This window comes from Pectinophora gossypiella, chromosome 24 (assembly GCF_024362695.1).
Source record: "Pectinophora gossypiella chromosome 24, ilPecGoss1.1, whole genome shotgun sequence".
NCBI classification, from domain to species: Eukaryota; Metazoa; Arthropoda; class Insecta; order Lepidoptera; family Gelechiidae; genus Pectinophora; species Pectinophora gossypiella.
The window spans coordinates 6,435,105-6,460,750 of NC_065427.1; the positions used below are offsets into that span (position 1 = coordinate 6,435,105).

At 37.6% G+C, this 25,646-nt stretch overlaps 1 protein-coding gene across 3 annotated transcripts in view; it reads right to left on the minus strand.

Moving 5' to 3' along the window:
- LOC126377829 (IQ motif and SEC7 domain-containing protein 1) overlaps nt 1-25,646 on the minus strand; it is a 296,986-nt gene that overhangs the window by 213,967 nt on the left and 57,373 nt on the right. The window lies entirely within an intron of this gene.

Below are 25,646 nucleotides of genomic sequence, written 5' to 3' on the forward strand. Positions count from 1 at the left end.
TGACGGCTGTACGGTCACGAGTACTTATATGTATACACGTTGAAACCATGTCACATTAACTTTTTTGACAAATAAAACCGTAAGTCTCATTAAATGTCAAATATGATAGTGCGACAGGGTTCTAAAGTGGGTACATGATATTGCTCATGACTGTACCCACCTTAGTTCATCTTATGACGGCTGTTCGGTCACGAGTACTAATATGTATAGACGTTGAAACCGTGTCACATTAACTTTTTTGACAAATAAAACCGTAAGTCTCATTAAATGTCAAATATGATAGTGCGACAGGGTTCTAAAGTGGGTACATGATATTGCTCATGACTGTACCCACCTTAGTTCATCTTATGACGGCTGTTCGGTCACGAGTACTTATATGTATACATGTTGAAACCATGTCACATTAACTTTTTTGACAAATAAAACCGTAAGTCTTATAAATGTCAAATATGATAGTGCGACAGGGTTCTAAAGTGGGTACATGATATAGTCGCGAGCTTATGTTGTGCTGTTAAAACCTACTTCATCGTCTGACCCAACATCATAAATGAGGTCAGAAGAGTACCAATAAATCCCAAAACCCGTCCATTAGTCGATTGAATTTGCTGACCGTATTCAACTTTGCAACCTCAGACTATTTTGCCTTGAAAACGCTTTTAATATGCCCTTTACTAGTGCGACATAGATCTTCTTTATAAAGCTCTGACGGTATTCAGTGGGTTTGCTATTTGAAAAAGGAGCCGTATTGACTTTTTTTTTTAATTAAAGAACGTTTGACCACGTTCCAGTCTGGTCTAAAGCAGCATGTGGTCTGAGGAGGTTTACATACATACATTAACTCACGCCTATTTCCCACCGGGGTAAGCAGAGACTATGGAATTCCATTTGCTTCGATCCTGACTCCCTTCTCTTGCTTCCTCCACTTTTTTAAGGAGGATTACTTAGCTGGTATTAGAATACTATATATACTATCTCTTTCGACTAGGTTGTCAAGTAGCATATTTCCAACATAAAAAAGTTACACGTGCCTGAATTTAAATACAGAACACATTTGCATTTCGAATTAATGAGCAAATATTTTCAGCCAGAACTTTTTCAACGAACAGGTAGAAACTGTGAACTTTCCAGAAAAACCATTAATTACGTAAATTTTAATTAAAATATGACGTAATCTTGGAAATTTGCAGCGTGTAGTTGGCTTGCGGGATACCGGACGAGTTCATTACGAGTTACATTGAAGCTTGTTTGCGGTTTTAATGGTCGCGATAGAATTGGGGACACGTTACACTTCATTATGCATTTGCGTGTAACAAACATGATTATGGATATTTATTTTATGTTACGCATTATTATCTTTCATTCCCTAAAACACAATGGAGATGAAACGGCCTCCGTGGTCTAGTGGTTGAGCGTTGGGCTCACGATCCGGAGGCCCCGGGTTTCAATTCTTATAATATCCAGCCAGCGAGGAACGTAGCTAGCAAGTGCCTCGTAGGAATATTATGGTTTGATTATTTGCTTATCCTCTGTAAATACTCGTATTTGTATCTCAAACATTGGAGATAACGGTATCTATTACGAAATGATAGCCAATACTGTCTGAACATCACAAAGAGTCAAGGCTCTTAATAATCTTATCTGCATCTGAAGAATTTCATTTGCCTTAGGTTCAATATCACTATCGTATTATATTTACAAGTAGAAATGTAAATATTCCTCTTACTTCGATCAGTACGAAGATTGTACATTTACATTTGTTACGATTATTTATTGGAAAATAGGCTAGTTTCCAACTAGTCAAATCAGTTACTTTTTAATAAACGTCACACGAAATTACTATGGAATTTGTGTGAAAAGCAGCCATAGAAAAACGTGACAAAAAGTTGTACTTATTACAATCCATAAATACATACATACATACATACATAAACTCACGCCTATTTCACACCGGGGTAAGCAGAGACTATAGAATTCCATTTGTTTCGATCCTGACACACTTTTCTTGCTTCCTCCACATTCATCAATCGCTTCATACACGCACGCCGGTTCAGAGTAGATCGTATTGAACCTTTTCAACAATACAATCCATAAATAAGTTTAATAAAAAGTTTTTTGTCATCTTTAGTTCTACAAATATTTATAGGATTGACATCAAGATGTCATGTCAATAATTCACGCTTCGAATCCCGGGTCGGGCTCAAAAAACAGAATTTGACTTTATGAATTTGAATTCATGTTTGAATCATAGATAATTCATCACGTCGTATTCAGGATTTGTCCGGCTAATGGCAATAGGCCCGCCTATTACATGAAACTTGTCTATCCATATATACTATACACCTCTGTCTAGTCCTTTAGGTATACAGGCGTGAAGCTATGTTATGTTGTAATAGACCCATCTGGCTCACGTTCTCAACACGTTTTAGGTAGGTACATGTCCGTAATTCCGACATTTTAACCGAAATGAAACATACTTTACGGAACATTTGGGATACTGCCACATGTCATCTGAAACCGTCATCAAAATCCAATAATTACAAGCCCTACACAAACATAATGAAGGGTTACTTTGGGGAAGTATTAGGTAGGATACGACCGGGATAGAAGACAGTTCTGTTTTTTTAAAAGAACGTCTACGACCCTGAGCCGAGGTTTTTCTTGCAGCTTCTTTTCCCTGGCTATAGGGGAAGGGGGCTCAAAGCGGGTCGCTTATCACTATTATTTGAATGGTTGTTTCAAATATTTATTATACTCAGTAATTAAAAACAAAAAAACAGTCTCTTGTTATAATTTTGGAACATAAATCAAAAATAATTCAGTTTGTCATTTGACCCCTTTGGCCGGAGGGGGTGTCCAAAGTGAGTATGCTTACTGCTCAAAGCGGGTCAACATAGTAAAGGTGAAAATGTACTGACCCGTTTTGGACAGTGTACCCGATTTGAGCACCCTTCCCCTAAAGGTTGTGAGAAGCTGTAGTAGTTTTAGGTGGATGAGACATTCATTATGTACGATTTAAGGTGTAACTATGTTAACTACTAAAGGAAATATATTTTTGAATTTGAATTTATTTATTTAATATGATTTTATGAAAAGGTCAAAGACTTATCCCCTACACAAGCACAAACAACTAATTCCGTTACATAGAGTCTGCAAGACGTAACTCTATTGACACATTTCCAAGAAACCCCAACGATCAGTACCCATGGAACAAAGAACATGAATGACATAAACCCATAATATAGGTTTATTGACACCGTAACGAAAACATTGGGGATGATACAGACTATGGTTCTGAATTGATATCAAGTGGAATTGCTTGTCGGAAAATTCGTGAGAATTTTAGTGTATTTTTTATATTATTTAACACCTACATCGTCATCTCCCTAGCATCTCGTTTTTCACAGGGTCCGCTTACCTAACCTGAAGATTGGACAAGTTCGGTGTTTACAGAAGCGACTGCCTGTCTTAACCTTCCAACGAGGAGAAAACCAGCCCAAAACAGGTTAGGTCACATACCTCCGAAAATGCATTTCTCGGGAATGTGGGTTTCCTCACGATGTTTTCCATCACCACTGAACACATTATTTAACACCCACCTACATAATATACCTAATAATATAATAACAAATAGACAATTTCTGTAAAAAGGTGTTCGCATTGAATCTTGTCACAAGCGACGGCGTGTAACGACAGTGTACAACCGATATTGCAATTTATTTGAACTGCCATAACATCTTGCGGGAACAAACTTATACTATCATCATCATCAGCCGTACGACGCCCACTGCTGGGCATAGGCCTCCCCCAAGGATCTCCACAACGATCGGTCCTGCGCTGCCCGCATCCAGCGGCTTCCCGCGACCTTCACCAGATCGTGGCAGTGGGCAGGACACATAGCGAGGACAACCGATGGCCGCTGGGGCGGAAAGGTTCTAGAATGGCGACCACGTGTCGGACGGCGCTCAGTGGGTAGGCCCTCTACTATCAACATAACTTATATAAAAACTCCTTAGCTAAAAAACTCCTTGATGTGTGTCTATTTGTTTATAGGATGTCAGTGCCTACCTATCTTCGTTTTTAGTATAAGTAAACTTTTTTTTTTGTCACGGTGTCACTAACACCTGTATATAAAACCACATAAACCTAACACGTCGGTTATCGCCCCTATCCCTACCCCATTTATAACCTATGGAATGACGCAAGAAATTTCCAGCAACCTCTTTGGCGTATATTTACAAACAGTTCACAGTCGATTTAACTTAAGCGATCAAAGGCATAAAACGCCCATTTTGGTATGGAAGGGTTAGGTTCGCTATAACAATGTTATCTGTTGCGTGGAGTGGTCTAAATTTAATGTTTTGGAAAAAAAGGTTTAAAGTTTGGTAAGGACATTCATTCATTGTCCTTTTAATGGACCATTAAATTGTTGCACAAAACAACATAATCGTCAATTTTCAAGTTCCATTTTTACTTAATGAAATGTCAAACCATAGAGAATGCAATCACAACGCCTGTTAAAACGATATTATGACATAACTTAAGCGACAAACGCAACCATTTATTTCATTATTTTTTTGTTTAATAGATGGTAAAATTATGTAACGAAGACTTTAAAAGGTCTTTTGTTAAAGGCTATTAAATAAGCTGCGTAAGTCAGAAATCAGAATCATTTATTCAACGTAATTATCATGGATAAACTTGTTGAAGGTCAATGTAACATTTTTGAATTTACGTCATTTCGCAAGGTTTTATGGCCGAGGAGAAGAAATGACACATCTTTTAAAAACCAATGAGGGTATAAATTACAAGTTATTGAATAACTAGAGGAACACATTCAATACCAGTTTATAAGTTTTGTGCAACGTCTTAAAATTTGATGAGCTCTTCAGCTTTAATGATCCGTAAACTGATGTCGACCTTAAACAAACCTTTCTGCTGTACGAAAGACAAAGAGCAAAGAAAGCTGACGCGAAAGCACCTCTTCATCCAACGCCGACAGATAGGACTAACTTGATATATCGCAACAACGACTAGAGAATACAAAAGAATATAGCAAAGCCCGTCGGGAAAGGGATGAGCAACCGACGAAAGACTTTCAATGCTCGCTTTCTAGAATTTCAAATTCGTCCGTATTGTAAAGAAATGATATTTGAAAATTTTGCTGTAAAGGATGCATCTTTTATGCATCGACTCGCGTTCAGGGCTGTATTGATTTGGTAGCTCTATCTTAAATTTTACATGTAGTTTAGATCTTTTTGTTTCTTTTTGTAAATATTTGTATGTATGTTATATATTTATTTGCATGTTAAATACATTTAACATGCAAATAAATATAAATACATTTAACATGCAAATAAATAGTTGGTAAGTTGTACTTATAGTTTGTACCAGAAATCTTTCAATTTTTACATTTTTCCTCACATTATGGTTGTCTGGAAGAAATCGCTTTAAGCGATAAGGCCGCCATTTGCCATGTACTTAGTTAAGAGTCTTTTTTGTAATTATTACTTTTTATTTTGGTGCAATAAAGTGTATTTGTATTTGTAAAAGGAGTTATTTACTAGCACATAACGTAAACATAAATAGCCTATATACGTCCCACTGCTGGGCACAGGCCTCCCCTCAATCAACCGGAGGGGGTAGTAGCACAATGTTGTAGAATGTTTGTTAACGTATCATAAGTTCACGACTATATCCCAATTGGGATAGTCAGAGGTACGTCCATCGCAAGATGAACTAAGTACCGACACCTAAGAAGCTTTTCTGTTAGACCAACGTGTCAGGTAATGGTTGTTAAAGTCAATTCAATTCAAAACAATTCATTGAACATAAACACAACACAAAGGACAATTACAAAATGACAGCAGAAGTAGAATCGGCGACCTTATTGCTATACAGCAATTTCTTCCAAGAAACGTAACTAAGGTTCCTTACACTGATAGTGCAATAATAGTGTATATAAATATACCACTTAAATTCTATTGCTGGTTTCTCAGGAAACTTGAGATATGAAAGTATATTAATACCAGACAAAGCTTTTATCAAAACCTTCCATACGCTCCTTTGAATATAAATCGTCGCGATACAATAACATAACATTCGACAAACACACCAACTTTGAAAGTAAACAAGAATGTTTTGTTATAATCTGAAAGAGGGTACCAACATAAAACAACAAGAGTTTTGGGCTCCGAAACAACAGATCAAGTTCAGGATAACAGTAGCTGGAGCATGGAATCCACGATAATATGCGCGATACGATCTTCAACTTATTGTGTGAGTTGTGAGATGGATTACCAACCTTATCAACGCCAAAGGCCTCTGACATGACATATGTAACGACTGCTTATTTACATCAGTAAGTAGCAACCGGGTCCAACGGATTAACCTCCCTTCCGAAGTACGGATCGTCTTACACTGAAACGATCAGGTGATCAATCTGTAATGTCCTAACCGAACTAGGGATCAAAAAGTGATTTTTGTGATATGTTCCCACCGGGATACGACATAACGAACGCACTCTAATGACTACGCAATATAAGTGATATTTGTATTTAAACCAATGGAATTGTTTAATAGTATTAACGCCCGAAGTATTTTTGAAATCCAATCCTTCTGCGGCTAGCAGAAAAGGAATGTGGGCTTTAAGATCATAAACCAATTCCACTGGCTCACCCCGGACACTTCATACAAAACACTTCGTTTTACACAGACACTACACATTGACGAATTCTATGCCACTTGTTCAAAATCACTTTGCGCGCGGTACGCAGTCATGCTACGGCTGTAGAAGTAAACAGAATTGTAATTTTACCCGCACCACCGAGGTATAAGGTAACCTGACTGTTCGCAAGTCATGTTACATTAATACGAAAGTTTAACATTAAAAGGTGTTGTGGTAAAGTTATGCTAATCGCACAACAACATTTATCTTGCGATTGTGATTCGCTGAAAAAAAAAAGGAATCTATGAAATTGTAAGTAACCGAAGAAGTATGACATTTTGACAAATACTTAGATTAGAAAATAATGACAGATAAAGGAATACTTGCGCTACAATAAACTAATAAGTGCTTAGGCGCAGAATGTCCAATTCGCAAATGTCCACCGGTCGCAATTAGTCCAATGACACAGAACTAATGCTAACGTTACAAAACTTGACCAAAAATGTTCATTTCCTAATCTTTGTTTCAAATGATGGTGTTAGTGTTATAGGGTGCAACTCAAGACAATGAAAAAATATCTATAATCATATCGGACCATCATATTAATAACAATGACCGTGATCGTCACGTACGTAGATATGACGACTTCATTTGTTCATGAAATTTGATGCTTAATATTCAATACAATAGGTTCAGCAAAGAATAAAATCATGTTTTTATAATCCAAGCGACCGATTAATACACGTTACATGTTATCAAATGGTGGACAGCGGTCAGAGTCGGATTCAGATTCAGATACGGGTCTGGACCATGGACCCATTTTATGCGGACCGAGGAGAATTTAAAAACATCAATAAAAATAAACCCTTCGTGTCTTATAGGGAAGTCAAGGAATTGGCCTTTGATAGACTGGAATGGAAAATGCTACACCGACAAGAGCGTGGCTCTTAAATTGCTGATGATGAAAAAAATAATCTGCAGACTAGACAGATTGTTCAGAATAAAAAAGATACATTTTTGCTTTTATGTTTGGGTTTAAGTTTGTTAGTTTTTAATTAGATGTAGGCTTATAATGTATATCATAAATCTTTGTTGTTAATCTTTACCAAACTGAACGCGATGATGTATTACTTTGGAAGGTATGGTATTAATTAGTGAGCCCTGCAATACATCATATTGAAATAGACAATATCAAATCTCTCTCTCTATTTAAGAGCTGCGCTCTTGTCGGTGGAGTAACCGCCATTCCTCTCTTCTTCCCGCCAAAACCTTCACCTCCCGATACGACACGACCTGCACAAATCAAACAAGACAATATCAAATAGGCAGGGATTTTATAGAGCTGACCAAGATAAGGAAAGGCAATGAAATCCACCTGATAACAATAAGTCGTAATGGTGACCCAAAATAAGGAGACAACCCTGCCAATATTCATATTGGTTTTGACACCTTACTTATTGGTTTACCTTTCTCGGAAACAATGTTTTTTTCCCTATAAAGGGTAATAAAATTTGAAATATTCACACCCACTCAATCTCTTAACGACATGCGTAACGTAATGTGAGTGAACCGTTTGCGATACGATATCGGACGATCAATTTTATCGGTGGAATTCGCCATAAATATTTATTTAATATTAAATGTGATGTTAAATGTGTCTGGGTAGTCGTGTCTGCAGAACATCAAAATATTTTATTAACAGTCAATTCAGCATTCGAAATTATAGCTCAAAATAAAAATTTGAGAACGAATAATTTGAATTAATGCAATGCAATGTTGAGCATCGCTTGAAAATTTTATGAAGTACTGTTTAACAAAGAGAGTAAATTGTTAAAATATATGGGAAATAGTGGCGTAATTATGAGTCTTTCGTCAACCACAAAATAGACAAAATACCTGACATGCGAAATATAGTAGGTAATAAAACTGTTGCAGAGGCTGAGATTAGAGCCATCGGTACGGCAATGCAGGACGGAAGACGCGAGTCACAGGGACTGTAACCTGGAACCTGACAGAAGATGGCAGTAGCTGTCAGTACTATTCAGGGGCGGAGGACAGGAGTCCTAGTATGGCTTTGTAATAGACTATTGTGGGCGCCATCCCACTTGCGTCAGACAGAGTGCTGCGAGCCGGAAAGGTAGAGGGCAACCAATACCCTATTTTTTGCCTAAAAAGTAGCATTGAGAATGCTACACCGACAAAAGCATGGCTCTTACATTAGTGATGATGTACATATTACATCTGGAGATAGCACTGTTGCGCCAAGGTCCCCCCAACTTCTCAACTTTTTTACACAATCTAGCCAGCCCTTCAGTATAAGTTTGTTTGGTCCATAGCCTTGATTGCAGGAACACAACGTGGAAAAATTATCAACAAAATTACTTAGGTGAGTGTGAACAAACACTGAAGTCACATAAATTGTCCTTCAGTACCTCATAACTGGCACCCAACGTGGGGCCAAGGGGCCGCACCTCGTACTATATGCCATTAGCCTCCCTTAATACAAATAACACCCTAACCAACACAACATTAAAGATCAGTCTTCCTTGCACGGGTAACTCTTTTAATATTGCTCGGATACGCCAACTGAAAATCGACTTTGGATGTTTAGATTTAGGGTTGAAAGCCGGATTTGAATAGCTAAGGTAGGTATTAAACATTGCCTATAGAACCAGACAGAGTGTGGCTATGAAAAACATAGCATAAGGCGTCGTATAGACGGACAGTTTCAGCTAATTTAAAATACGAAATCAACATTATTAAGTTACCTTCATCATCATAGAAAATAAACACAATCATGAATTAAATCGAACCCCTCCAATTTTTACGTCTATTAAAATTCTAGAAATAAAATTCAAAATAGCAATCCATATTCGATATAAATAATAAAGTACAATAAAATAATTTACTTCTAGCTTATATTGTCCCACTGCCGGACAGAGGTCACAAAAAATCATTAGATATAGAACTTCGATAGCAATTTTGCGGCCTATTTGAAGTAACCTCACTTTGTTTTCTGTGTTTATAAAAGCTCAATCAATAAATCACTAGTGTTGGTGAGCCCACACCGACCTTATAACTACACGAAAATAGAACACAGCGTCACGCCTGTATCCCCAAAGGGGTAGGCAGAGGTGTATAGTATATACACCCACTCCTCGCCAGCTACGTTTCAGCCCCCCCCCCCCCCTCCCATTTTCATTTGCGCATATAAAAGTAAGTGCGCAATGCAAACAAATGTCAAATAGCAATATTGCCTTCTTAGATGAATTGCTTCGATGAGGCCATTTTAACCCCCCTGAATGTAGACTCTGCTCGTGTGCAAGAGCCTTAGAGCAAAGCCGGCGTCGCGACGTTAGGACTACTAAACCATTGTTTAGATAGAACAAACAACGTAAGCAGTATTTACTGTTGACTTGATAAGAAGGTATTGGATGAAAACGACCTTATGGCGCACTTAACGTTATAAATACGACTGCCTTCTGACTATAGAGTAGAGAATGATGGTGTGATGACGTCACACCGCATTTCCATACAAACTATAGAAAATTTTCGCTTTGACTTTCGTAAAAAGTATCTCATTTCAGTAGCCAAGTGGCCTGTTACATTAGAAGCGCGATTGCTAACATGAGTTGTTTCCCAGTTTATCAGAATCTTCGAACAAAACCAACTCTAAAACAAAATACATCATTGAAATACCAGAATTTGTCACACAAATCCTTTCAATAAATTCGACTCAGTGTCCCCTTACTATCCAAATAGTGTAACCACCCTGAATCCACAATATCCATATGTACTCTACAACTGGCTCCTAATCCACCGTAAGGTCCCCCGCTTCAACCCTCAATCGATTTGTCAACCCCGACCTACCTTACGCATAAAAACGATTTGAATGGAAACGACTAAGGTTACATAGAGTTGCATTTAAAAACAGTACTTTGAGTGCACCATTTAGAAATGCAATTTAAGTCATTTTCATTACACCAAGCTAACTCCGTATTCGTATTTTTCTACATAGTCAGTCCTCAGACAAGTATACGTAGTTAATCTTCTCCATTTCTTTATATGTCATCGGTAAGTAGTATAATTCGTCTCGTTATAAAAGGCGTCATCAGTTTCTAAACGACCGCTGTATTGCAATATGCCGAAGGCAAATTGTAAAACGTTACGCCATTTTTTATTTAGTTGCTTAGTTCATGTTACAATAAAGAATTTAAGACTCATTGCATCATAAGAACAACATAAATATACTACTTAGCTCTGGCCGTGCCCTCTAATTTTGGATTTGGATCTTATATCTAAGCATCGTTATGATTTGTTTGTGAAGTGTTGTTAATAAACTGGATATTCCTGTTGAATTTAAAACGTTATTTTTCGTCGTTATCACCAATCACCCCACTACTCTGCCGGCACGTCGGGACTCCATCCCCACACATCCCATCAGGACTCCATAACCTGCTTATATAAGGTAAATTAAGATAAACACCGAGTTTCCTGTTAAAGAAACGTTTAATCCCTTTTGATTTGAGTGTGATGTCAAGACAACATGGGGTTCCTCTTGGGAGAGTAACTTTATCAATATGTGGGTACGATAAAAGACCCATTCTAAAGAATATCCATGGAGTAACGTTGAAATGGAAAAGCAAGTGGCGGAAACAGGGGGCACACGCGATTAACCTTTGAGGATCAAGTGAACAAAGACCTGGCAGGAAAATAGTTAAGACAAAGGAATAGGACGTAAAATATGCAGTAAAGCAGGTGCACAATTGGACAATAGCCTTTACACGTAAATTATCTACATCTCATACCATTAAACATCATCTCCCTAGCATTATCCGATTTTTCACAGGGCCCGCTTGTCTAATCTGAAGATTTGACAGGTTCAATTTTTTACAGAAGCGACTGCCTGTCTGACCTTCCAACCCGCGAAGGGAAAACCAGCCCAATACAGGTTAGGTCACATACCTCCGAAAATGCATTTCTCGGGAATGTGGGTTTCCTCACGGTGTTTTCCTTCAACGCTGAGCACGTGATAGTCATTTATGATTCAAACATGAATTCGACAGTCATTGGTTTAGGCCTTCGCTGGATTCGTACCTGCGAACTCAAAGTGAGAGGCAAGCGTTCTACCAATTGGGCTGCCACAGCTCTCATACCACTAAACGTAAGCAGTAAAGATACAGTGGTACTGTGGTACACCGGCTTGCTTCTTAAACGGGGAGCGCCGGTTCGAATCCTGGTACCGGAGCCGGAGTTATGAATCTATCCTAAGTGCAGTTTTCACAAACACTGTTGGCCCGACCATTATAGACGACGATACGGCTAACCACCTTTCACGTTGGTCTAACAGAAACCTCAGTAAGGTGTGGACATTTAGTCGATCTTGAGCAGTCTTAAGCTTATGTTATGTATGTATGTTGGGTAAAACATCCTTTAAACCCAACTAATATCGGGTAATTGTCTTAAAACTGTCAATTCTGTTAAAAACCGATCCTGTCAACAACTTCTGGTTAGATAAGTGGACCCTGAAGCAGGAATAAACGCTTGGGAAATTATGCAGGTAATAAAATGTGGCATAGGCAGTCGTATAACAGCTGTTAAAGGTAAGAAATCCTCGTAAATCAACAGCAATAAAGTATTGTTGAGTGATTGCAGTGGAGGCTGGCGCAAATATTTATCGATTGGAAACAATGAGTGCTGCAATCGATAGACGGACTCGCTAGCCGCGGTGTCAAAGTTCCATTGAACCAAAACCGAATGGTAGGCTGAATGAAACGTAACGCAAATTCAAATTCAAAAGTATCTTTATTCAGTAGGTAACATAGTTTACATACACTTTGAATCGTCAATTTTTACATAACGAACGTCTCATCCGCCTAAAACTACTGCAGCTTCTCACAACCTGTATAGCCGGGGAAAAGAAGCTGCAAGAAAAACCTCGGCACAGGGCCCTAGACGTTCTTTAAAAAAAAAGTGTGTGAAAGAGAGAGCGACGAGTGAGCAAGAGAGAGGAGAGGATTGCGGAATGACAGGGAAATGGCGGATGGTTGTTTTTAAGGAGGAATACGTAGAAGATTATAAAACGTTTTTAACTATAACCCTTAGACAAAGAAGCATCAATTATCATGATCTCGCTATGAATAATACAGCATAATACACTGCGTAAAAGGTGTGAGTACTGATATGACGACTGACAGAGACGGATGGACATGTTGCGCCGATCCCACTTAGAGTGGGATAAGGAGGAGAGGATGATGCCTTTAGCAATACGGGCGTCTTATGTATAATGCCTTCAATAAATTGCCTGAACATATGACATGTTTAGATCTGGAAAATTTTAAGAACGAGTTATATGCACTATTGACGAATAAAGCCTATTATAACATCAATGAATACATAACGGATAATAATCTTATATAATATAATGTCACCGACATAGCTCGGAGAATTGCAAAGCTGAAGTGGCAGTGGGCAGGACACATAGCGAGGAGAACCAATGGCCGCTGGGGCGGAAAGGTTCTAGAATGGCGACCACGTGTCGGACGACGCTTAGTGGGTAGGCCCGCTACAAGGTGGACCGACGATCTGGTGAAGGTCGCGGGAAGCAGCTGGATGCCCGCTGCTTCCAGCGCAGGACCGATCGTCGTGGAGATTTTTGGGGGAGGCTGTGGCGTTTTAGATGTGATGGTTGAGTGGTGTGCTGGTAATTAAACGACCACATAGAGGAATATTTTAAAGTTTATTGTTTTCTTTTACTTATTCACACATTTTACACTTTTATTATTATTATTTTATAAATCACCATATATTTTTAGTATTGTTTCAGATATTTTTTAACACAAGAAGATATTGATTATGCATCCATTTTTGATGCCAAGAAGGAAGTCTCCTATTTGTCTATGACAATACCTTTTTAATAGTAACAAAACCATAGATATTTTTATATTTTGTTCGTGGTCCGAACAGAGGCCTATGCCCAGCAGTGGGCGTCGTACGGCTGATGATGATGATAATATAATGTATCCTTTACCTTTAATTTGACATCTCTGCTTAAAATCCTATTATAAAAAAAATGAATTTAATATTTAGTACTTAAATAACAAGCTACTATTTGTATGCCTACTAACAGGCTGAATACAGAGATTGTAATAACTTTTTGTCTTCCTTTTGTATACCTGTATTCACAAATAAAGATTTTGATTTGATTTGATGTTTTTGAATTGATGGTGATTATTGGTGATACTTTACGTACATTATATAAGATCACATTTGCCATTGGGGTAGGCAGAAACCACGGAATTCCACTTACTATCCTGATACAACTTCTATTACAAAAAAATGTTTTGCTATTTTTTTGTTCACTACTTTTATCGACATAAACAATAATCAGGAACAAAATATCTTAGACCAAGTTAACGAGCGTACTTTTCTCCCCTACAATAAGAAACAGTAGTTATATCACACATTTATACTCCACATAAGGAACTTTACACTACAAACAATTGTATACCCATTCCCTATTCCTCTAGAATTGCAAACCGTGACTAAATGGCCATTGTTTTCGAACGAGAGTGTTCGCGATGTTATGTTGTAAATAACGATGGGGTACTTTCACACTTGATGACTGCTGCGTATGTTCTTGCTTTCTGATAGGCTTTGCCTTTGTTTGTGTTGGGGTTATTGAAATTGATACACAACACACACAAACAGCCTATATACGTCCCACTGCTGGGCACAGGCCTCCCCTCAATCAACCGGAGGGGGTATGGAGCATACTCCACCACGCTGCTCCAATGCGGGTTGGTGGAGGTGTTTTTACGGCTAATAGCCGGGACCAACGGCTTAACGTGCCCTCCGAAGCACGGAATCATCTTACTTTTTCGGACAATCAGGTGATTCAATTGAAATTGATATTTTCATGTAAATCATATTTATGCGATACATATAGTTTTTTCTTAAGTAGAAAAGGGTTTCGTGCCAAAATACAATTTCGCTGGAGTTACAAAAAATATGATGTAAGACCTCCTATTTTTTGGAATATCTGCGCAAGGACTTTTTTTCGAAATAATTATTTTGTAAAAGGAACATTTTGCGATGGTTCACCGTTTTTTTTGATAACGTCACTCGGACAGTATTGCCATCACATTCAATAGAAAAAAAAATCGTTGACACGTTACGTAAAAAGTATCCCGTTTGACTAAGTTGTAATATAGCCTATTTGATATACAGATTGTTAGTGACATCGTAACGCAAACTTTGAGGGTTCATTCAGACCATGATTCTTAGTTGATATCAAGTCGAATTTTCCGTCGCAAAAGTATGGAAATGAAAATAATTAAAAAAAAAAAAACAAAAAAAATCCGATACGTAATTCCACGTGATATCAAATCAGAATCATGGTCTGAATCATCCCCCTCAGTATTCGTTACGGTGTCACTGACACCCATACCTACTTGTATGGCTTACCTGTATGTACTTGGACGGGGTGTAAGTGATATCGTAACGAATACTGTTTCATTCTGTATGATTCAGCTCAATATTCTGAGTTAATATCAAGTGGAATTTTCCATCGCATAAGTATAGAATTGAAAATATTTAAATAAAATCTAAAAACCATCATGAATTTTATGACGGAAAATTCCACTTGATATTAACTCAGAATCATGGTCTCAATCATCCCCCTTAGTATTCGTTACGATGTCAAAAACACCCTGTATAATAGGCTAAAAATCAAATGAGATACTTTTGCAAGGAAATAAAAAAGAGGGTTACGTGTGTATGCCAATCTGTCCTAAGAATTCGCTTACGACTAAGATCTTATCAACATTATTCTTCGGAAGAATTTCGGAGAAATATTTCCTTGTTTCAAGCTTTTTAGAGCGCAATTTTCCGTGGTCAGGTTTTAGATTTTAAACTTATATTTTTATCCAAATATCAGTAACAAACCAATTGTACAATTTGACAGATACAAATTGTTATACTTCAATGATAAACTGCTACAATTGGAAACTCCGCAAACTGCCTCCGGGGCGAATGAACAATTAAATTTAATTAAACTTGAACATGTTTCGAAGTTAGTGAGACAGATCAATAAGCACATTAACTGAAGCAAAATCACACCCTGGACACTTCAACCAAAAATACCTTGTTCTACATAGATAGTACACATTAGCGTACCGTACAGTCATGAGCAATATAATGTACCCACTTTAGGACTCTGTCGCACTAACATATTTGACATTTAGTGAGACTTCAATTTGTCAAAAAAGTTAATGTGACATGGTACCAAAGTGTATACATATTAATGCTCGTGACCGTACACGCGCATCTGTGTGTGTGACGTCTGACTTTCATGCGATTGAAGACTAAATAAAGGAAGACTGAGGGGGGTGAGGTAAACCTAGCGCAGCCGTTGGTGGGGAGCGGAGAGTTGCCGTTCTATACGTAGTGCTATTCCTTATTCTATGGCAAAATATTGTATTTCATAGGGAGATGTGGTAACAATTTGAAAGAGATTTTTTCCTCATTAATTGTGGATTTGCTTCGGATAGCATTCCTTACGCGGCCGGATAATTGGGGAGGACTGAAACCATCATCCTTGTTAAGAGTAATAGTCAAGAGTCATCATCTCCCTAAATCCCCAGTCACACTTAGCAATTGATGAAGTCATAGTTTTTTTTAAATATTTATTCAAAATTAAGTGACTTATTGTAGATTTGCCGCAGATGGCATTAACTACTTTGCCAGAGAAATCGGTAGCGCTGAGGGCTCACCCGGTACAAAATTTAAGACAACAGGCCTGAGGGCGCCCACTTAGGCGCGAACCTCGGCTCAGGGAGTCGTCTGAGAGGAAGAATATTTGAAAGAATTAATCGACCCTAGTGGGTCGATAGCGGTAAGCGCTGAATGAGGGAAATCGTGAAGCACGCCGGCGGGGTCGGTATTGGGGTTCTGAAGCGTTTGGTGTCGCGAGCTGATTGGCTGCCTCTATGACTAAACTAATCGGGTCGTATATGACGTCAGATACCAACGATAAAAACTGCGAGTTTAATAAGTACCCATTCCACATCAGACCGTTAAAGTGTAGGAATAATTATTAGGCACGTTCGAAAACGGAGGGACAAACCCTCAGGCCCTTGTAAATAAATAGTCGATGACTCACACAGAGGGGGTCTCTTTGAGATATAGAAACCTTATAATGGGATTCTTATAGCGTCTAGGGCAGTGGTTCCCAAACTTGTTGATCTGAGACCGAAGTTCTGAGTAGAGACGACAAAAAATAAGTTTTAAAAATTTGAAAATCAATGTTAGGACTTCATATCAAAAGAGAGTGCACCGTGCGTCCTCATTAATAATGGTCCTACCAACTCTATAAAAGACCACGGCACGCTCCTTATTATGTATGTGTGTCCGAATTTCAAAATTACACTCATCAAATCAAATCAAAAATATACTCTTTAAAAACTAATAAAGGTGACATCAATTAGAGGATGAAATTATTCGTCAAATCTCGTAGACCCCTAGTGGCCTGTAGACTGACAGTTAAGAACCAGTGGTTGCAAGCTAGAGCATTCAATGGTCTTTTATGAACTGATTTTTTGAATACCGTTTCGCCTTTAAGACGGTGAATATTGAGCAATGAGTTATTTCTTTTGATTCGAATTATGGTATTGAAATAGAATAAAGAATTTATGCTACGTATAGAAAGGGTTGCCATCCATCCGAGTTTCCCCGGATTTGTCCTAAGAGGGCATCCGGAGAGCGTCCGGGGAAGGTTTCATTTGTAGACCGGGTTTTAAAAAATAAATAAATAAAAAAAATTGGGCCGCCCGCGAGGCACGCACTTGTGATTTATGACATTTTCAATTGTTTTTTATTACATTGAATATGTTTAAAAGGTCTTGTTGACATGTCCCGCTTTCGGACTCTAAAACCCGGGGTTTTTACGTGTCTTGCCTGTTTTCCAAATTTTAGAGATGGCAACCCTACGTATAGAACGTTAACTCTCCGCCCCTTAAATTCTAACTTTGGTCTTAAATGGCTGTAAGCCCCTAAGGAGAAAGTACTAAATTTTATACAATTTACAAAATTTTATAATAGTATTTAAAAAAAAAAAACATCTATGGCCCTGTGCCGAGGTTTTACTTGCAGCTTCCTTTCCCCGGCTATACAGGTTGTGAGAAACTGCAGTAGTTTTAGGCGGATGAGATGCTCGTTACGTAAAAAATTACGATTCAAAATCGACTGTGTTACTACTGAATAAAGATATTTTAGAATTTAATAATATGAACAAACAAATAATAATTAAAACACATAATAACGGGTTCTTACCGCGTTTAAAATGGGGATATGAGACTCCCGACATTTCGACACTGTTGCAAGTGCCATGATCACGGGATGACTGATGAGATTGGAGTTGAGTGGGTAGATCCATAATTTAATTATATTTTTTTTTATTTAATATTTTTTTATTTATCATAATAATATTTATATTTTTATTATTTTTATTTGATAATAACCGCGTAAACTTAAAACAATGTATAAACAAATAATAGTTTCTCTATATGGGACGTAATGTCTTGTCAGATAATCTACATTAGATTATAAATCGTCACGCTTTGTTTCCTTAACGAGAATATCGTACAGGTCAAGATCTATTCTATGAATAGAACTTTAACTGCCCACACACTGGTAGCGGTCATATGCGCAGACGCGGGAACAAAAGCGGGCGCGGAAATTTATTAATTATTCTCTTCTTTTTTTAAATGTCTACTATAAAAGCGCTCTTCTTTTATAGTTTTTTTTTATTTATTTATTAATTTAATTTATTTATTTATTAAATACAACACATCCATTTATTTGTTAGTAAAATTCACTTAACTTATGTTAGTACCTTATAGCTCTATCACGTAACATAACATAACATAGCACCAAGCCTATATCTACGAAGGGGTAGACAAAGGTAGCTCATACACACACTTTTCGCCATCTATATTTTAAGTCCACGTAATAGATAGCGAGCCTAATGCCATTAGCGTGGTACAATTCTTAATTTCGATTATCTATGATCCAAACATGAATTCCAACTCATTAAGTCGAATTAAATAGTTTAGAGTCCGGTCCGGGATTCGAACCGGTGACACTTCATAGTAAGTCAGCCGTTCTCCGAACAGGGCTATCCTGGATTTCGCTCGATCACATTCCCTGTAAAACGCCACCGCGCCTGCATGGGTACTGACTTTACTAATAAGCCTAGTTAATGGAAACGCGGCATGCTGAGCGGTTTGTCGCGCGGTAAATTCAAACATATGGCAATGTATAAGAGTGTTCACGCAAATGCGTTACTACGCAGGGTTTATTGTTCTTACAATATCGTTGGTGATATTCGATCGTTCATCGTATCCATCTTAGGACTTCTTCTGTCTTTGATTACTTGTGGTTCTACTCTACAAATGTATGTACGCTGCACAACAATTGGGTCGTATACTATGTTTAAGATAAATTATGAAATTCTGATTACTAAATAAAAACAGATCTAAAACTAACAAAAAACATTTTCTTTTTTCTACGTAACTTTTTTTTTAATTTTTAATCAAGAAAAACGTAATAAGTCCGACATTTAATCGCAGTGTGCTTTTTCATACATATTCCGTAGTAATTTCGTGTTTTTTTTATGTTAATAAGTAACTGATTTGACTAGTTGGAAAGTAGCCTAATCCGAGAGGTCTGCATGTAATCGTGCATGTCTATACATATTTACGAGATAAAGATTGTCCCGCGATCGCGCGCTTAGTAAGTGAATGGGGCTTTGCAACAAAAACCAACGGTTTCAAATTTATTAAAGTTATGCCCACGAAGCGTAACAAAGACGTCACTTTAATTCATTTGAGAATCACTTACTCGCACAGTTCTCACTACGTAACTGTGATTATTGTTCAAACCAGTCGACATTGGTAGGAAGCGAATCGAAATAGCTGCAAGGCTGTGTACAAACTAGAACAGATTAAATTCTGCGGTCTAATTAGTAAACAACTTCACGCCCCACACTCTATACAAAAATCTCATATTTAACCGTAGACATGACAGCCGGGTAAAAGGAACTTTAATAATGTAAATACGCGAAAAATCTGCCTTCGCGGCATGACATTTAGGTATATCAAGGGCTTCGATACAGTGGTCGAAGCCCTCGATATAAACCGCGGCGCGCGCGGTACAGTTGCCGTGCCGCAGGAATTGGCTTTTTAAAATTTAATCTACCCCAGGTTGGTTATTCGAATATGGCCGTCCTTATTTTCTTTTTTTACGTTCACTTCAAAATGTACTTAAATAATATTACTGTTGTTTATTCTCCAGAGACAATTTTCAAACAGATGGTTACTTACTTAATTGGGATTTTTTCCAAGAATCATTTATCTTTACTTAAAGACGAAAAAAAATGATGTATGTAGATTTTTTTCTGTGCGCCATAGGAATAACACGTTTTGAAAACAATGTTTTCTAAAACAATTAATTATTTCGATTACATAACATAACAAATACTTTATTGTACACACGGGAAATATTTTATTATAATAATATGTTACTAAGTACAGGAAATACGAACAAGTTTGTTTTCGAATTCATGTTTGGATCATAAATGATTATCACGAGCTCAGCGGTGAAAGAAAACATCGTGAGGAAACCCAGAGAAATATATTTTCAAAGGTATGTGACTTAACCTGTATTGGGCTGGTTTTCCCTTCGCGGGTTGGAAGGCCAGACAGGCAGTCGCTTCTGTAAAGAACCGGACTTGTCGAATCTTCAGGTAAGGTAAGCGGACCCTGTGAGATGATGACTGCTTGCAGGTAAAAGAACAGAGAAAAACTTTAGCAAAATGACGTCATCTTTTCTCCAATTAATCGACAATATTGACAAATCAAAGAATTGATCGACATATCCGATATCTCAACAACACAATCCACTAGATAATAAAAGTAATCACGAATCACACGACACTTATTAACCAGTTAAACCACCATTTATCTTAGTTCACTTATCCGAGTAAAATCACCGGTTTCTTGACAGGCCGGCCCCCTAATAATTATCCATTCAGTGTTGTTTGATTGAATGGTTTTTTCCATCGACGATAGAAGCTCTAGACTCCTCATAACAGATGAACGGGCTATGTCAACACATCTGATAAATAGATCAGTTACAAGATGCTCGACAACTTTCGACTTTAATTGCAACTGCTTCTGTGATTATTCCACATATTTAGGTACATGAGTGAGTCAATCAGCACGCTTTTCGGGACCCCCAATTACCTCAGCTGGTTCTAATTCTATGCAGAAAATCAAACATTACGGGTCTATTTGGTAAAAAAAAACTTGGCTGATTAAAATATTTGCATTGACTGACTAATCAGAACCAAAATGTGCAATTTAAACACGCTTGACCCGTTGTACCCTAAACCATTTCCTCGACATCCCGATTACCTCGTTATTTGATAGAATGATTTATATGAGTAAAACAAACATAAGGCGTCTACTTGGTTATACCGTCGATGGTTTTTTTACACGGAAATGTTTTAGGTCCGATGGACTAGAAAATTGTTTATGGTGTTCACTAATTGGTGTTTGTTGGGGATGTTTGACTTAGCGAACTAATGGGGAGTAGACTAGACTGGAGTGTTGGAAAAGGGTCAATTGAATGTGGTATTTGAAAAAAGGGAAAGGGAACTATTGGTTATTGAAAGAATAACGCATGGCGTGTGATAGCTTCAAATGATTTAGCGAAAGACAGGGAATTAAGAAGGCATGGAAATAGTATAGGACAGTAACCCTCCGCTCCGCACCAATTCGTAGCGGGCGCCGACCTCACCCCTTCTAGGTCAAATTTTAGTTTTAAAGGATGAAGGATAATAGGATTACGAAAACAGTATATAAATCGAAGGTAGAAAGACATTAATCAAATTGGAGATGTCCTTAGAAAAGTTTCAGTACAATTTCTGAACCGGCGTGCGTGTATGAATGTGGAGGAAGCGAGAGAAGTGTGTCAGGATCGAAGCAAATGGAATTCCTCTGCGGTGAAAGCGTGGACTGTGTCTTGCTGGTACTGTCGCGTTAGGTGGCACACGGTACTTAAGAATGTTTTTTTGTACGGAATGTCCGGGGTGTGCTTAAAGTCCTAGTAATTCAGATGCAAAAAGTCTAGCAGATGGACTTGTATAGTTTTAAGTCAATACGCCCGATATATAAAATATAACTTACGAGAAAAGCACTAGAAATCAAAGCGCATATTTGTTACCACAAGAATCCACCGGGGCTCCGGATTTCTGATGCAAGCAAAGCTATTTTCCAGAGACTACTGCTATGAATACTTTCAAAATACTAACGATATTCAAGTGTAATACTTGTGTGATGCATTTTTATTTGCACATCTGGACTTCGGATTTCGAATTTCCGAGCATTCGTTCAGTTGCCTCCAGCATTTTCGCTCAACATTGTGGTATTTGCTGAGCTAAAAATTGTGTCCAAGTGTATTTTGTGAATTGAGACACGTGTATTTTCAAAGAACGCAGAAAATATACAGAGGTACTTGAAGCAATTTTAAACGCAAACTGCCTCAAATACTCGTTCATAACTCAAAAATGAGCGAAGACCCTCAGGGGATGCGGAAAATGTATGTTAACTTATTCCGTTTTAAATAAACAATGTGCTCAGTGTCGTATGAATTCGGAATGCTTGAAACACGTAAAATGCGCTTTCATGCGGATAATTTCGTTTCGTACACGAATCTGTGCAACATTATAAAGTTGATGTGGTGAATTATTACGTTTTTGTTCGTTTTGTGAAAGACTGGCTTTTTGCAGGTGTGGTTTACAGTTTTTGTTGCAGTTCATGGTGATGAAGTAGTTTGAGCGATTTTTAAGTGGCTTTACGTCTTTCAGTTCGTATATTATCACTAACTTAAAAACCACGCTCCTGTCGGTGCAGCATTCTCCATTCTTATTTATCAAAGGCTAATTCTTTCACTTCTTTTTAAGACACAACGTTCGCCTTTTCTTTAATCTGTTCCATGTAAGCTCTTCTTGGCCTTTCCCTTCCTCTATTTCGTTGTAGCTTCCCTTCTATGACGTTTTCAATAAATTCTTTGTCTTATTAAGTGTCCAATCATCTTGCCTCTTTTCTCCTCAATCACTCTCAATATTTGCCTCTTTCATATACTGATATGAAAGATACATAACTTTTTTGCTACTAGTATGCACTGTTGTAATTTTAAGCGTTTAAATATGGTAGTTATGAGTTGGTTGAATATCTTTATTTTATACTATTGACGGAACGGAATTATTATTTGTTATTGAAGATAATTCTGCTTCAGACACATCGTAAAACTTTTTGGTTTTTCATTTAGGTACTACCAAATGAGGACGATAATCACTTTCATCTTCATCAAGACAATAAAGAAACAACCAATAAATATATTGATGCTATCAACGAACTGCGATCACGTATATAAGCGTGTTTTCCTACAGTTTATGAAGCTTGTACAAAATACAAGCTCGGTAAGCAGGAATCGATACGAGACGGTAGAGGAAAATCCCTTAATCCTCCGGCAAGTACCAAGCAGATCCACAAAGTATAGTTTCCGCTTGCCCAACAAGCGAGTTTTAAAAGAGGAATTGATATTTAATATTACGATGGCATAAACTTCGCGCGGGTAGCATCATCTCTTCTCTAGCATGTCGTAAAAAACGACAGAGGGATTGTGTCATTTTTAATTGTATCATATCAATTTTTTAAGGTTTCGCATCAAAAGCTACAGGTTGCCTTTTAAATGCTTGGCTTTGATCACCTGATCAGGTATAACGGGCGCATCATTTCCTAATGTTCAGTATTTCTCTACTAATCATTCTCCATTTTCTGCAAGGTATCTTTTACTGACAATATATAGAATTCTCTAATAATTATTCTCCATTTTCTGCAAGATATCTTTTACTGACAATATATAGAACTCTATCTCTTTGGTATATTGTTTCATTATCTCTAGGTATATCGATTCTTTTGCATTATCCCGTTTTCCCGTCAGCTTACCTAACCTGAAGATTTGATTAATGATCGTTAACACCATCATCTCCTTAGGATTACCCATTTTTCACAGTCGCTTTACCGAATTTAAGATTTAAAAGAAATCTCTAACAATCATCATGATTATCCCTTCAGCGTTATCCCATTTTCACACCACCGCTTGCCAAACTTGAAGATTTAAAGTTTGGAAGAAATCTCTAACAATATCCTGAGGTAAACCGTAACAGATATGGGCTCCCAGGGACTAGATTATGGTAATAAGTCACAGCTAGGGTAAACTAGGGACGGTGATTTAGCTCGGACCCTCATTAAGCATTATTGTAAGTTGAGCACGTAGTTTTATATATACATAACTGTTATTAGTTGTGTAAACATAGCATGTGTGAAGAAAGTATGTAAGCGTCTATGTGCGTAGGTATAAAGATAAAAATACATACAGCAGCCCTCGCAGCGTCTTGCTGTGCAGAGTCTGCAAAACTGGCCGTGATATTTAAGTAAGTATATATATGTAGTCGTTACAGGGAAAGGCGGCTCAATATCCTTGAGCCAAAAAAAATAACAAATCTATCTCGTTTAAGGTATAAGTTTCAATGACCAACCTCATCAGCCCTTGTGTCAATAATAATCCTTAAGCGATTAACCACACAACTCACACGAGAGAAAAAGAACAAGTAGAACTGGGAATTTAATTTCGATTTAACTAATTCTCAAGTTGAATCTTGGTTGGACATTTACAAAAGATAATAAAAGTGTCAGAGTCAAATCAAACGACTAAAGTAGGTAATTTAATCATTCTTGTTTTCGACTTTTACTCCATCTTCCTACCAGATAATCTATACCTAAAACGGCAAACGTCAAAAATTTTGCAGGGAATAGAATTTTAGTTTTCTTCGATATAAAAAAAAAACATTATTGTTCTTTGTCAATCCATTTAAATCAGTCATGTACTTAAGTCCTACCACTGATACCTTGCCCTTCCTCCCCCTCCCCCCTTTCTTCTTCTTCTTTCCTTTCCTTTTTCCTTGGGGGGCTGATCCCTTTTCACCATAAGGTTTATCATATCCAGCTTACGACATCGTATCAACAGTAGCTGCAAGTTGTCTTTGATTTACTTGTTGCTCTGCCCACCCATTAGGGATTACGGACGTGAGTTTATGTATGTATGTACTCAGGTACTTCATTTCGCTCCTCTTTTCCAGCTTAGATAAGAAAATCCAAGTCATCCTGAATAATTAGCCGATTTAGCTAAGTCATACTGAGCACCCTCAGACCTGTTGTTTTAAAATTATGTACCGGGTGAGAGCCCTCAGCGGTCCCCATATGGTCGACGCTCGACAACGAAATCTTCGTGTTTTTGAAAGAGCCCTGACGGTTGTCTAAGTCAGTGTCTTATATCACTCCCCTGATTGTTTGACTTGATAAATAACTTAAAAATAATTTGGCTTCTCACGCCGTTTTGTCGTTGAAAGACACGAAGTAACTCCAAGTTTGTTTACAAGACGCCTCTCACTTCTGACAATTTCCCGTGTTTAAATTTTCAAAGACTCAAAAGTGTTCTCAAGATTACAGAGCGCTGTTTCCTAATTAAATTCTCTTGTTCTGCGTAATATAAGTAAATTGTCTATTACTTAGAATATAAACTGTATAAGGATTGTTATTTAATTCGTGGTGATTAGATTCAATTCCACTTTTCGACTTGACTTTCAGTTTAGTGGAAAATTTAGACTATTCAATTCAGAGCTTTTTCAAGATTTTTTTTATTTTTAAGTCTGCTGCAATAAGTCGATTACCTTGTTCTTCTTTTCGCTTCCATCGCTTGTAAAAGAGACATGCTACTATATACTGTTCTTTTTATTATCTCATGTCCATATTATCTTTTTCTATTTATCTAGCGCATTATAGTTGTAAATTAATAT